General features: G+C 36.4%; 1 pseudogene; it reads right to left on the bottom strand.

Moving 5' to 3' along the window:
* LOC116873269 overlaps positions 1 to 14,705 on the bottom strand; it is a 113,397-nt pseudogene that overhangs the window by 93,141 nt on the left and 5,551 nt on the right.

The following is a 14,705-nucleotide window of genomic DNA, read 5'->3' as shown; positions in this document are numbered from 1 at the left end:
GAGAGAGAGGGGAAGCAGGCTCCCAGCTGAGCAGAGAGTCCAATGTGGGGCTCGATCCCATAACCCTGGGATCATGACCTGAGCCAAAGGCAGAGGCTTTAACCCACTGAGCCAGGTGCCCCAGTGACAAATCTTTTTGAGAGATCTTCTTGCTATCTTGGGTTCCCTTTAGATTCTTACAATCTTTTTTTTTTTTTTTTAAGTAAATTCTACCCACAATGTGAGGCTTGAACTCAGACCATGACATCAAGAACTGCATGCTCCACCAACTGCGCCAGCCAGATGTCCCAGTTCTTGCCATCCATTTCACCAGAATGGTTTATGAGGAACAAAGAGGATGTAGTGTGAACATAAAGTAGCACAGTCATTTAGGAAAACAATTTAGCATCACCTACTAAATTTGAACATTTGAATATTTCATGATGTATCAACTGTGGTTCAATTCAGCAGAAATGTAGACACAGTGTACGAAGAGATCTTTTTAAAAAAATGTTTTGAAGTTTTTAAAATACTGTCTTTATGTCTGGAAAAATCCTCATATGAGCACTAAGAGTGAATTAAATAATACTAAGAATGAATTAAATAATATGGTCTTTCATATAATAGAATGAAAAAGAAGATGGACAAACTATAAGAACTTTCAGCAAAGTGGATGGATCCCCAAACATAATATTGAGTGCAAGAATATAGACAAAAATATTAAAGGCTAAGCTATGATTTTGTAGGTCAGAAATTGGCTATCTTGAGGTAGAAGAAGAAGACATTTGAGGGGCTTTTACTCATGGACGTACTGTTGTTTATTTTGCAATAATTCTTTGAGCTGTATTTTTGTGTTTTGGTGCATTTTTTGATATTTAAAAAAATATTTAAAGACAAAAACAAAACAAAACATCAAAAACATCTTAACATAAGCAGGGTAATGCAATGACCTCTTTCCTAGCTCTCTTTATGGATTGTTACTTTTTCTTTCTTTTTTTTTTTTTAACAGCTTATTTCAGATGAACTAGATACACCCCCCAAAAACTGTACACATTTAATGTATGCCTTTTGACAAGTTTGGATATATATGTATATCAGTGAAACCATACCGTAATCAGTGTACCATGAGCCCATCCTCAGCACCATGTTCGTCCCTCAGTGCTCAAACCTGCACTGGGCTTTCACTTCCCACCATTGGCATTTGCACGTGCTGCTGACTTTGCTAATCACTCTTATTCCTTGGATTTGAGTTCAGCTGTTCCTGTTTCAGAAAGAGTTTGCATGAACTCCACTCCTTGGCCAAACCCACTTTAACAAAGTATGAAAACAATGAAAGTTTTCATAGGATCCCGATTCTCTTGTTTTGTTGTTCCTTTTTTTTTTTTTTTACATTGACTGCTGTCATTATCATGACTTAATGTTTTATAATGTTTTTCTATAAATGAAAGAAGTGAAAACAAAGGAGCTGGAAGGGCCTTTGACCCAACGTAAGTTCTCAATAAATATTAAATATCTCAAGAATTGTAATAAAAAGTAAGTATCATTGCTCTCTTCAACTCTTTTTTATGGAAAATTGTACTCTCTACTTTATAGAGGGTTCAAGAGAGGGATGGGATCTGCCTCCTGGAAGTCTGTTTCAGTGAGGGACAAAGGGATAATCCTAAACATAAGCAAACTTCAGTAAGCATCAAAATATAAAAATTTGGTTGAAAGCCTTATGCTAGCATTAAGAATAACTAACAGTTTCTCCTATGTCCTGAGAGCTGTTCTCAAGACTTTTGATCATATGTTCTATCATTCCTTTCTTGTTAACCCAATTCTCATTGACCTTTCCGATATGAGCTTAGTTATCACCTAATCAGAGAAATTTCCTGAACTTCAATAGTGCTTTTGATTTTGAAGGAGGAATGAGAGTGCAGCACCTTTTGCACCATTTAACAAAATGGTCCTTACACATTTTTGTGTGAAATACTTGGATTGCTGCTTGTTTCACTCACAAGAAAGTAAGCTCCATGGAGTCAGGAATGATATCCTTTATGCTTTGGCATCCACTGTAAAATAGGGACTTAAGTATTTATTGAATTAATTTCTAACTTTTTTAAAAAATTCAGATTGTTAACTTCCCAAGTTAGGATCCGTGGACAAAAAGATATGTCCTTAAAAAAGCTATTGATATAAAATTAATGAAAGTTAAAGACTTTTAAATTTCTTTATGATCTATAGAGCATTAAGTGTGTAAGTTACCAATAGCTCCAGCACTGATAGGTTTCACGGTGGGGGGCACGCACTCTGGTTATATGTGACAGACACTGAAAGTGTGTTTGATGTCTGGAGCTTTAGATAACTTCATCAAACCACAGATATGAAGAAAACACCGACGCTGGAACTCATGAGGAAGCCATAATCACTAGGTACTATATAACATGATGTTTGTTGTATGAGAAAACATTGGATGGGATGGTCACAGGAGAAAAGTGCTGAGAGCAGAATTGGTGATTTGTGGCTGTTACAGAAATCTTATCCTTGCTACCCAGGAGGTGTGGCTACAAAATGTGTGGAAACCAAAGCCTCTATAAATATTGTATTAGTTTCTTGGGGTTTCCATGAAAAAAAAGTACTGCGAAGTGACTGGCAAAACAACAGAAATATATTGTCTCATAGTTCAGGAAGTTAGGAATCAGAGATCAAAGAGTTGGCAGGGCTGTTCTCTAAAGACTCCAGGGAAGGATGGGTTCCAGGCCTCTCACTTTACTTCAGGAAGTTTCTTGGCTTGTGGAAGGATAACTTATATTTTCTCCCTGTGTGCGTGTGTGTGTATCCAAATTTCTCCTTTTTGCAAGACAGTAGCCATACTGGGTTAAGATCCCATCCCACCCGAGGATGACCTTATCTTAACTGATTACATCTGCAATGACCCAAATTCCAAATAAGGCTAAATTCTAAGGTATGGGGGATAAGGACTTAAACATACAATTTTGGGGAACAGGATGGGTGGAGGTGGCATGGCGCAATTCAACTCATCATGGTAAGAAAGTAAACATTTATTTAGAATGAAAAAAGGTAATAGTTAAGAAAGTAAAAGTATTTTAAATTCCATAAAATAATTTTTAGTAAGTAACTACTTGACATACATCTATAGTTTCCTAGTTTTTTAATAGCAAAATTTTTTATTAGTATTATTACAAGGAAAATTTTTATTATCATTTTAAGAGAAATAGATAATTCCATCTTTCCTATAACATGGTTCGTAAATATTTTTATTATTAATAGTTCAATTTTGAGTGGTCATGAATTTTAAATATTAATTGAATTGTTTATATGTATTCACTAGTGGGTCCTGCCGTTCTCATTCCAGTGGCTTAATATGAATGGTATTTTGCTGGCAATATTTTATGTCAGATCAGCAAGAAATTTAAATCAGGAATTCTGATCTATTTCAAGAGATTGCCATTGAAGGAATATTTGCATGTGAAGGAGAATAGAATTTACCACCTAAAATATGCCTCTTTGGCATAAGGATTATCTTGAGGCTGATTATTTCTCAGAAATGCAGACACAGGAGAAGCTTTGAAAACCCAGTAGAAGTTACCCTTTTGTAAAAGAAATTTACATTTATGAGGGAAATTTTCATTTGTATGGGTGTCCCCTCTGTAGCAGGAGGGAAAGGATGACTAAACCTCTAGAAACTCTTACCAGTAGAGATGGCAATGACTTAGATCTTCAAAACAGTCACACCTTTGTTACTTGTGACTGTGCTTTTCCTGACAGTCCCCCATTAAAAGATCTTCTCCCACCCCATTACCCTGTCCTTCAACTAGTATGTGAAGATGGTATTTAATGAGAAAGCTTGGAACCTTTACAAAATTACTCAGTTTTCCATATAAACAGGAGGTATCCATGTTATTAAACTTCCGTTTGGTTTTCTTCTATTACTGTGTTGTTTATTACTGTGTTCTTGGTCTCAGCCAAGAACCCAGAAGGGTAGAGGGAAAATTATTTTTCTCTCTTACACCTATATGTTTATATATCTGTATGTTTTATTATTTATATTCCTAAACCCTCAGAAACAAAACAAAACACATTTTCTTTTAGCTAGATTTCAAATAAAATTGAATTCTGTAATTTTATAATTTTACATGTCTTGTAATTGGGCAGTTTTCTGCAGACTAGCTTCTGACTCCATATATTTCCAGCTGTTTCTCTTCCACTGTCCACAACACAGTTGTGATGCCAGGCATTGCAAATTATGTTCATATTGTAAGACCTCTTCCTGAACCCTTATGTCATGTGCTGGGAGGGTGGACAAAATATATTGCTAATGGAGTATTCTATTCTTTTTTTCTCTTTTTTTACTATTTTATTTGAGAGAGAGAGTGGAAGAGCTGGGGGATGGGCAGAGAGAGAGGGAAAAGGGAGGAAGACTCCCTACAGGGTGCAGAGCCCAACTCAGGGCTTGATCTCATGACCCTGAGATCATAAGCTGAGCTGAAACCAAGAAGGAGATGCTTAGCTGACTCAGCCACCCAGCACCCCTGGAGTATTCTATTCTTATACCCAGTCTAATTGCAACAAGTTAAGTATACATGGAAGTGATGATAAACCACATTCATCAATTCTACTAAATCCAAACTAATTGTTTCCCTAACTGATCACTTTCTTAGGGTGGATCCCCAAAAGATCAACAGCCATTCACATGCCTCCAGCATAGAGAGAAATACGAAGAGAGATCATTCAGAGTCTTCTTAACCAGGTGTGGTCAAATATATCACTTCATTTGACAGTATCTAAACAATCATGTGAACATGTTGCTAGGGTACTTCCAGGGATGAGTCCCATTCAAGTAAAGGGCTCTGAGGCTTAGATTTCATGATCCTTATGATTAAACCAGTTCTGGTCCCAGCTAGGAAATATGGATGGTTTATAAAATGCACCTTTACTTCAGCTGCTATGATATATATAATACCATATGCATCAAACATCACTAATACCCCTATTTTAAATAAAAAAAATATTATATATATATATATATATATATATATATATATATATATATATATGCATGCCTTAAATGGGTGAACACACTGCCAACATTTATAAGGGCAGTAGGTGAGATATATGGGTTCTGTGGTCTTTTCATCCTGCCAAGGTATTTCTTTCTATCAGTACTGCCCTACTTATAATTTTGGAACTGGAGTTTGGAAGGGAAGTTAACCTCATTCACCCAGAAAATTGCCAGCCAGAACTGTTGGAACATTTGACCAGCTATGTACACATCCATGGAGATCCAGACCATAACTACCTGGTTATGTACTTAAGCTGGTGACTCTTGGGTATATGACGAAGGTGGGACAGTTACAGAATTCTCAGAGCACATGAGGAGAATTGCGTTTATTTCCCAGGAAAATGAGCATACACATAACATTTACATGTAGTTTTTTAAAGATTTTATTTATTTATTTGAAAGAGAGAGAACACACATGAATGGGGTAGGGAGCAGAGAGAGAGGGACAAGCAGACTCTATGCTGAGTGCAGAACTTGACATGGGGCTCTATCTCATGACCCTGAGATCTGGTGCTCAATCTCATGACCTGAGATCATGACCTGAGCTGAAACCAAGAGCCAGATGCGCAACTGACTGAGCCATCCACATGCCCCCAAATTTACCTATAGTTTTGAGGTATTTTTGAGCGCTGCTGCAGTCCACTGATTAAAAAAGTGTTCAGGACCTTTGATTAAGAACTTCTGCTTTAATATTGAAGGCAGGGGAAAAAAAAGAGATAAGGTATTGCACTGGACTGATTCTTCCCCGTCTCTGATTCTTTGTCAGAGACAAGGCAGTAGGTACTCAGATGGATTTATTTTTATCAAAATATTACAGCTCCAGTCTGGAAAATTAAGTATAATTACTTGTAATTTCCTCAATTATTATTTATCAAGTTATTTCCCCTGTAATCCCTATCAACACACATTAGAGGGACATTTTATAAATATTTTTCAGTATCGGTCTTCTCACTTTGTCTTAACAGTTCTCTTCTTGCTTTTATGGGCTTTGTAACTTTCTTTACCTTACTGTTTGTTTGTTTGTTTTGTTTGTTTTAAGGAAAGCTTAAAACACCTATTAGGAATCTAAAGATAGTAGTGTTACTATTGATTAACTTTTCCCCCTAAATACAAGCAAACTCTAAGTTCCTAATCTATAAAAGTTATGAAAAATCATATATGATCACATCTCCCTAAAGTATTGGCTGGTTTCATTTTAAGACTTCATCATGACCAGAGTAAATTGGAATTGACCTAAATTATCACAGGTTCCCATTCCCTTTGTCAGTGAATGATGTATTTTGTTTTGTTTTGTTTGGTGTCAAAAATGAGCCAAACAGAAGATATCTTTTTTCATTTCTTTCTTTTATTCTGGTAAGTCTTGTGTCTTCATTTGATAACCTAGAATTGCTATAGGCTTCTTTCTATCATGAAGTGAGTTACCTTGAGAGAGAACAGAGCAGCAGAAGAACCACCCAAGGTTTGATAAGATAGATGATTTCACTTACCCACCCAATTAACCAGTGCTGGGATTGCTGTACCTCAGAAATTGTCCAAATGAGACACATTAAGTCATCCTTTCAATCTAGGCCATTTTGGTGTTGCATTTTCTTTTATTTGCTGCCAAGAGCCATCATGGCTAATGTCTCCTCACTGCTTCCTGAGACAGGCAAAAAGTTCTTAGGGATGACAAATGGAACTTTACTGATTCAATAATAGTTAATGGTTGCTCTTTCTTGGTGGTCTATACAGTTGGCTCAGTAGATTCCTTGCTCAATAGCGGAGAAGATGAAATGACTTTTCTTGAAGCCAAAAAATGATATCAAAGATATTATCACCCGTGATGACATGTTTTGTGGCCTTCATTTTTCTCAGCAGCAAGTGGTGAAAAATCTTTTCTGAAGGAGATAATCATGGTCAGAATGGATTGCAATTCTAGTGTCTGAACTGTCCAGAGATTTGTACAAAAAGCTGCAGTCAAGGGATCCCTCTTCTTTGTAGCATAAGGAGGACTAAGTTTCGAATAGCCCCATTATGATGGGTTGAATGCATATTTGATTCAAGGCTCCCAGGGGTAAGGAAATGTTTCAGGTCAAAAGTTTATATAGAGCCCCACACAAGTGCAGTAAGCCCAAAATGCATTCTGCATAATAGATATTTTAAGATCACTGGCTTCTAGTCTAGATTCCTCCTCTTCATAGAAAGTGATTATCTTTTTGAATCTCAATACTTGCTGATTTAATATGAGGACTTTTCTAATTCATCTCAAAATCCTTCATGCCTTTCCAAAAGCATTGTATCATTTGACATTTTCTACTGTAATACTTTATAATACAGTGTGCTGGCTAAATGGATTTTTAAAGATAACTACATATTATCAAATAATGCTGCATACATTATATTAATAATTTTCTTGAAATTTCAAAAAAATTAATATATATTTCCCAGACATTGTAAAGCCTTCACAGGTATAATTATTTGAAAATTTTATATTTATGCTACTTTGTAGCATGACAATTAGGTTGGAATGGGAGGGTATATATATGTGTGTGTGTGTGTGTGTGTGTGTGTGTGTAGATATATATATATATATATATATACACACATATATATATGTATATATATATACATATATATATATGTGTATATATATCTCCTCTTGAGATATACTTTCCTTTATCCTGTCTCTTCTTCTCTACTGTGTCACCTAGGCAGTGTTAAGTTATTTCTTACTGCCATTATAATCTATTAGGATGTCTGTCATCTGTTTTTAATTTTTATGGAATTTGGAAATGAATAATGTGTCTGGTCAAAATCAAGTAAAATTATGGAAAAACAGGCAGGTTTAAAGAAGTAAAGTGCTACAGAGGCTTTCCAAGAGCATTTCTGGTACACTGCCTGCTGTTTGACCTCATGGCCAGGTGTTTGACCTCTGGGTCAATCTCTGCAGCTTTCTTCTAGAAATCATGAAATTTGTTAGTGCTTCTTTTTAGTATTTGCTTTTTATAAAAAAAAAATGTATACCTTTCAGAAACATCTTTGATGCTATAGGATTTTTTAAGTTAAAATGTTGTCAAGCAATATAACAACATGAATTATTGTTATTTGCCTCTGAGCAAGAGTATTGCTGTTTTCTCTGTGTTTGTGATGGGACTTCTCAGCCTCTATGTTTCATGTAGATTTCATTTTTATAACTTCCAACACTTTCCATTGTCAGTCTGATTGAATTTGTATATCTCACAGCTTATCGGATGTTCTGTGGTCCAATTGTTTGGTATAATAGGTAGCTTGCAGGGACAGCAGCATCAATGACTTCTCCTACTACCATTTAAAGACTGAAAGGAGTTGGCTGTCTCTAGTTGTTCTTGACTGAGCTCATGCCTGCATGCTGTACTTTAAAGGTTACTTACATCTAGAAAGGCTGGTCATCTTTCTGATTTATGTATAAGTTAAATGGGAGCACTGTTAACTCTGCATTTACATCTGACAATACTATGTAAGATTATAAAAGAGCTAAAAAAAAAAAAACACTTAGAGATCTATCTATACACATACTGGCTTATTTTCCTGCGGTGATTAATAATACAACTTAACGGAAAAACAAAACAAAACAAACAAACAAACAAACAAAAAAAACTTTAGAACAAATCCTGATTTTGATGGGGTTCCAGAAAAAGCATCATGCATGTAAACTTATCGAGTCCAAACAGACTTATGACCACCTACTCTTGATGGGGAGGGGTGGGAGAATAAAAGAGTAGAGATTTCTTGCTTCTTGTGGTTAAAAGAAACCCAGAGCCAACTCAGGAGTATGTGAGCAAAGCACGCCATTTCTTTTGATCACACTCACTAATATGGAGTTACTCTTTCTCATCCTGGAGTCCTGAACAAGCTACGTGAGGAAGCCCTGGAATAAATCATTCTAGTGGAAACAGCCAGCATGGAAACATGAGTCATGGAATACAGTCCTTCCTCCCCATTCTATCTTATTGAAAGTCTTAGCAACCTTGTTTGCATTGCTTGGGAATTACATTGGTAGGATAGTTTCGTGTGCACACATAAATGAAATATGAATTATCTGTTAGGATCACATGGAAGTATGGATGTGTTATTGTTATAGATACATGCATTCTGTAGGGCTCATATATTTTTGTGTAGTGAGAAAGTTGGCCTCCAAAAAGAGGTCTCCCAGCTCTTGGAGGTAAAGTGATTTATCTCAGCTCTTGGGAGGTAACCTCTGTATCTTTGGAACTTCCCAAGTGATAGGATATTTTTGTTATCTATGTGGGTCCCTCAGCCACACCTGATAGACTTACGGTGAAGGGACTGGTCATATCAGAAAGACCAACCGTATGATTAGAGATTTGGGGGGCTTTAGACAGGCTCAGCCTCCAGGCAGGGAGTTGCTAGAGATCAAAGCCAACTAGGTCGGATATATGTGAATTAACCTTGTTTAATAATGAAGCCTCAATACAATCTCAAGACACTAAAGCTGGGGTAAGCTTCTCTGGTTGGCAGTAAACTGTGGCTATTGTCACACAGTGTGGCCAGGAGGAAGTGAAGCTGTTGGTGATTTGACAGGGAGCAGATGAGCAGAAGCTCCACTTCAGACCCTTACCAATCCTGCCTTATGCCTCTCTTCTCCTGAATGGTTTTAATATGTATCTTCTGCCTAGAATAAATTCCTCTGTGCCATAACTGTAATATTTTATATCTCTGAGTCTTTCTGTTGAATTACTGAATCTGAAGGTGGCTTGGGGAAACCCCTGAACTTGCAGTTGATGTTACTCAGTCTTCTGATAGACTGTGTGCCCTTGAACTCAGTTCAGCTCATTCTGGGTAATGCACAATATACAAAATTATATTTTTGCATGTTATACCATACCCGTCCATATAATTGACAGACTATAATGAACACTAGGCAGGAGTTACTCAGAAGACATGCATCCTGGATCTTGGTGTATAATTTACCCAAGACTCAGCAAAAGACTGTTTCTCTGGCTCCCTTTTCTCCAAAGTAAAATGATGGTGGTGCTATTGCTAGATCTCTGAGGTTTCCTCCAAATGTAACATTCTGTGACCAAATAAAAATAAGTGGAAAGCATACCAAGTATAGCATTTGTTTTTACTAGAGTGATATAGTCATATAAATTTTATGAGCTTTTTTCATAAACATATCAAGACCATATTCCTATTAGTTGTGCATGTTGAAGACTATTATTTCCTTAAAACACATTTTTGATAAATTGTTAAATTGATTAAGAGCTGGTTCCTTGGCAAAGTGTTCCATTTGCAAATTGGGCTTTTCTGATATTATTATTCTGATATTTCTGATATTATTCTAATTTTTCTGATACCACTAGTTCCTTGGGGTACTGTCTAGCTGCTACTAAAATAGTACGGAATGGCAGCATCTAACATGTCTTAGAGGAGGGATGAGGAAGTCCCAGATGGACCTGATGAAACTTATCCAGGGTCTTGAGCAACATGAAAATATTTACAAGGCACCACATATGTTTGAAAAGGAATGTTCAAGCCCACATTAGAGCAAAGTTGGGCCCGATGTGGTACATGCACGGAGCTCTCAGAAATGAGTGATGCCTAAGCATCATGTACAAAATAGGAAGGGATTCTCAGGAAAGAAAATAAGTCCAATATTTGGAGAGTTGTACATTCCGTACTAAGGTGTCTGGATTTAATCTTGTAAGAAATGGGAAACTGTAGCTCCTTGTAGAGTTACTTTCAATTTCTTATTATCAACTATGTAGAGAGGCTGTCTTCCAGTATGTGTGTGTGTGTGTGTGTGTGTGTGTGTGTACACATGCCATTAAGCCTGAGGAATAGCATGGGGGGAATTAAAACAAGAATCATAAGGACTCAGAAGTCTAGGTGTGCAAAAGCCTAGCCAAGCAGCAAGCACATTGACATTCAAATTGTTGGTAATAGAAAGAATGCAGGCTATGACCCCCATTACATTCATCTTTTAAAAGATGCTCTGCCTTATTGTTGAACAAGGAACTCTGTTCTTTACAAAGCAGGAGGCCCCCACGTTATGTAGTTGTAGAAGCCTGGAAGGCAGAAAAGAGAGAGAGAAGATTCTTTGGCTTTTTCTCAGACTGCCATTATTAGTTCCTCCTGAGAAGTAAACCTAAATGCCACAGTGCTTTTAATCATTACCAACTCCATAAGGATATCATTAAGTTGTTTTTCCATTTCTTTGTGCAGCCCAGAGGGAGATAATTTATTCTCTTCAGAACAGGTGGGAAAAGTATATATAATCACACATGTTTTATCCAATTCGATAGTGAAAAAAAATTGAGTGCAGGATAGTATTAAATGTGATCAGAATTTTTGGTATCACAACACTTCTGTGTGGTATAGTGGGAAGATGATGTGCTTGAAGGATAACGTGTCAGAGAAGCCTGGGTGTGAAACCCAGCTGGCCTACTCATTAGCCATGTCGCCCTCATAGGTCACCGGTCTGCGTATCTGTGAAAGTTTTTCACCACAATGTTGTTGAAAAGTACACTTGTGATGTGTAGTCAGTATGATATTGGGCATATAAAATGTGTTCAATAAATTCAAGTTCACATTGTCTCCTAAAGAATATGGACTCCTCGATTTGCCAAGTTTTCTGTTTTCCCCTCAAAGTGATTCACATCGATTTTTCTTGAGTATTGCCTTTATGATTAGGTATTAATTACTTACATATTAAAATATAAATCAAAAATTATATGCTAACAATGATCATCACAGTCCCACTTATAGTTGTGATAGACTGGAAATAACATTAAAACCAAAAGTTAGGAGAAAGTTTGCTTATATGTTGTATCTATGGGTTGGAAATTAAAGCATGATTTACATACTAATATTAAAGAGTATATGTTATTCTGATAAAGACACAGCCTATATAACATAACCTATTTGCAGCTATGCAAAATGGGCAGGGAATAAATCATTAAGTGTAGTTTTTATTTTAGGTTAGTGATTTTCCCTCTACCCTTTGCTAGTATATTTACAAAATTCCAAAATTCAACTTCTCCCATTTTTCCCAAAATCAAAAATGTTGATTTCCAAAGTCAACTTTTGTCTCAGTTGGTACCTATTTAATAGAAACACTTCTGTACTTTTCTTCTATAAATAATCACTTCTTTGTGATAATCTGATAACTTTTACCTATTTCCATTGCTTTACCAAATGCATAGTATTGAAATTGTTTCTATATGTTGCCTTGGTTAAAATATGAAACTGTTTTGCTGCATGAGAAAGAAACAAACTTAGCAGCAAAGAAAAATGTGCATTCTTGTGCTTGGAGTTTAGGAGTTCACATGAGGATATCCCAGTATACTCTGAGCTCTGAGCCAGTCTGCTTTAAGCTTAGGATCAGGGTTGAACTTACATTGACTTCACAGTTATCTGGGAATGATTCTTCTCATGACACATCACTGGAGTCCAAGAAGGCAAGCCCAACACTACAAGCTAATTTCAAGCCTCTGCTTTCATCATATGCACTGTAACATCACATTGGCCCAAACGAGTCACCCAATCAAAGCCAATGTCAAGGGGATGGAAAGTATACGTTCCCACAAGGAGGCCAAGCAAGCATGTGAATTTTTGTCCCATGTCGAGGGAACAAGGAGTTGTGACAAAGAATTCAATCAACTACAGAGATCCTGTAAAGCATGTATTTTTTGGGGGGAGGGGTTACATTATTGCTCTGTATAAATCTCATGTTACTAGTTACGAAGTCATTACAGCGTCATCCAGGGAGGATTCCAGAGGACACTGAGGATGCAATTCTCTCTGCTTCTCTAAACAATAGGAATCCATTTCTATTCCCCTCGTTAAGCTCAAATCCTAGATTCTGTCCAAAAGAGGTCTGAAACCTTTCCAACAGCTGTCATTGACTGTGCTTGTTACTGTCTAAGTAATTGAGAATTCTGTTATTGAAGTGATTAAAAAAAAATCCCTTTACCTAGAAAATATTTACATAGTTATAATTGATAGAAATAATCTGTTTTCTTGTTTTAGATCAGTGAAGGATATTTTAACGTTTATATAAACACCTCCTGTTTTGTTCAAAATGCATGCCAGTGTTTTTCCTTTGATTTTTTTTTTTTTTTTTAGTGTTTTGGTACAAATGAACATAATCCAGAAATTCATTCAGCAAGGACTGACAGAGATTTCCTTAAAAGGATGAAGGAGGACAGAATAGAATCTAGAAGAAGAAAGCCTTGTTTATTACCCTTTTTGTTTGAGCTCTAGTCTCAAAATAGTATGTAAGTGCAACTGTTGAAAGAAATTTAAAAAATTATAATATATTCATTCCAGGAGGAGTTAATAACTCGTTCTAAGTGACACGTGGAAGGATGGGATTGGATAAGGACTAAATAATGCATGATATATAAAATTCTTTGTGTGCCCCATAGAACACTGGATGACATTTCCTTCTTTTCCTTCTCCTTGTAAGTATTGTTACCATTATCACTACTACTACTGCTATTTACTTTGAAAGAAGCATAATAGCAATCAGAATCAGAGAAGATTTACTAAGCTGAACAAATGATAGTCCCCAGCCCTCACCACGTAGCTGAAAACATTGAGGCTAGACTGCTCAAATACTTTTTGACCAAGGTCAGAGTGATTCCTGGCAGTTCCGTGAATTGAAATTGAGCTCTTTTCTAGTTCCTAGGATAAAACAGTGTTCCTGTAATTGATAACATTTGAATTAAAAAGGAAGAAAGACAAGTAAAATGATAGGGAATGAAGGATGTTTTGGGAAGCAGCTGGAAGAAGAGACAAAAAATACAAAAAGAAGGTCTATAATTCTGTTCGTTAGGAAACAGTTTGTTCAAATACGGGTGGGGAAGATGTAGCTAAATCAGAGTTGTTTTCTCTACTCCCTAGGGAATGTGGATTTCAGGTGGATCTGAAAACTTAATCTCTATATGTATTTGAAAAGGGATGGAAAAGACACATAATGCCCATGGAGAAATCCCTTTTTTGCAAGAGCAGGTAAACAGCATTGACACATTTTAGCCAGAGCTGTTCCTAGACTCAGCAGCCACATTACTCAGGCTCGTTAGTACCACCCACTTCTCGGGAGGCAGAGATAATATAAAAAGATGACTTTCCTTAAATCCATACAAACACTGAATTCTTGGATTTAACTTGCAGAATTTATTTTGTGACCTTATGTTCCTAGTGACTGGTTTTGGTCTCTGGTGTTTTCTGTTTTCTTTTGTTTTTAACTTTGTTTGTTTGTTTGTTTTGCTAATGCACTATTTTTTAGGGTTGTTTTAGTTTTGCAGGTCTTTGAGCCAAAAGTACAGAGTACCTGTCTTGCTTCCTTTACCTGAGGATAGTTCCCTCTATCATTATTATCTTGTTAGTATATTTGTTAGAATTAATAAACGAATACTAATATTATGAGTATTAATAAACGAATGCTCATATGTTATTATGAGTATGATTTGTTATTATGGAGACTAGTTTAATGTTCACTCTTTGTGTTTTGTTTTTTTTTTTAAGATTTTATTTATTTATTTGAGAGAGAGTGTGAGAGAGCATGAGTAAGGGGAGGGGAGGGAGAGTGATAAGCAGACTACCTCTTGGGCAGGGAACCTGATGCATGGGGCTTGGTCCCAGGACCCTGAATTGAAGTCAGATGCTTAGCCAACAACCC

This window comes from Lontra canadensis, unplaced genomic scaffold (genome assembly GCF_010015895.1).
Source record: "Lontra canadensis isolate GAN:19392208 unplaced genomic scaffold, GSC_riverotter_1.0 scaffold32, whole genome shotgun sequence".
Classification (NCBI taxonomy): domain Eukaryota; kingdom Metazoa; phylum Chordata; class Mammalia; order Carnivora; family Mustelidae; genus Lontra; species Lontra canadensis.
Note: the sequence above shows the minus strand (reverse complement) of the source record. Positions and strands in the feature narration are given on the sequence as shown.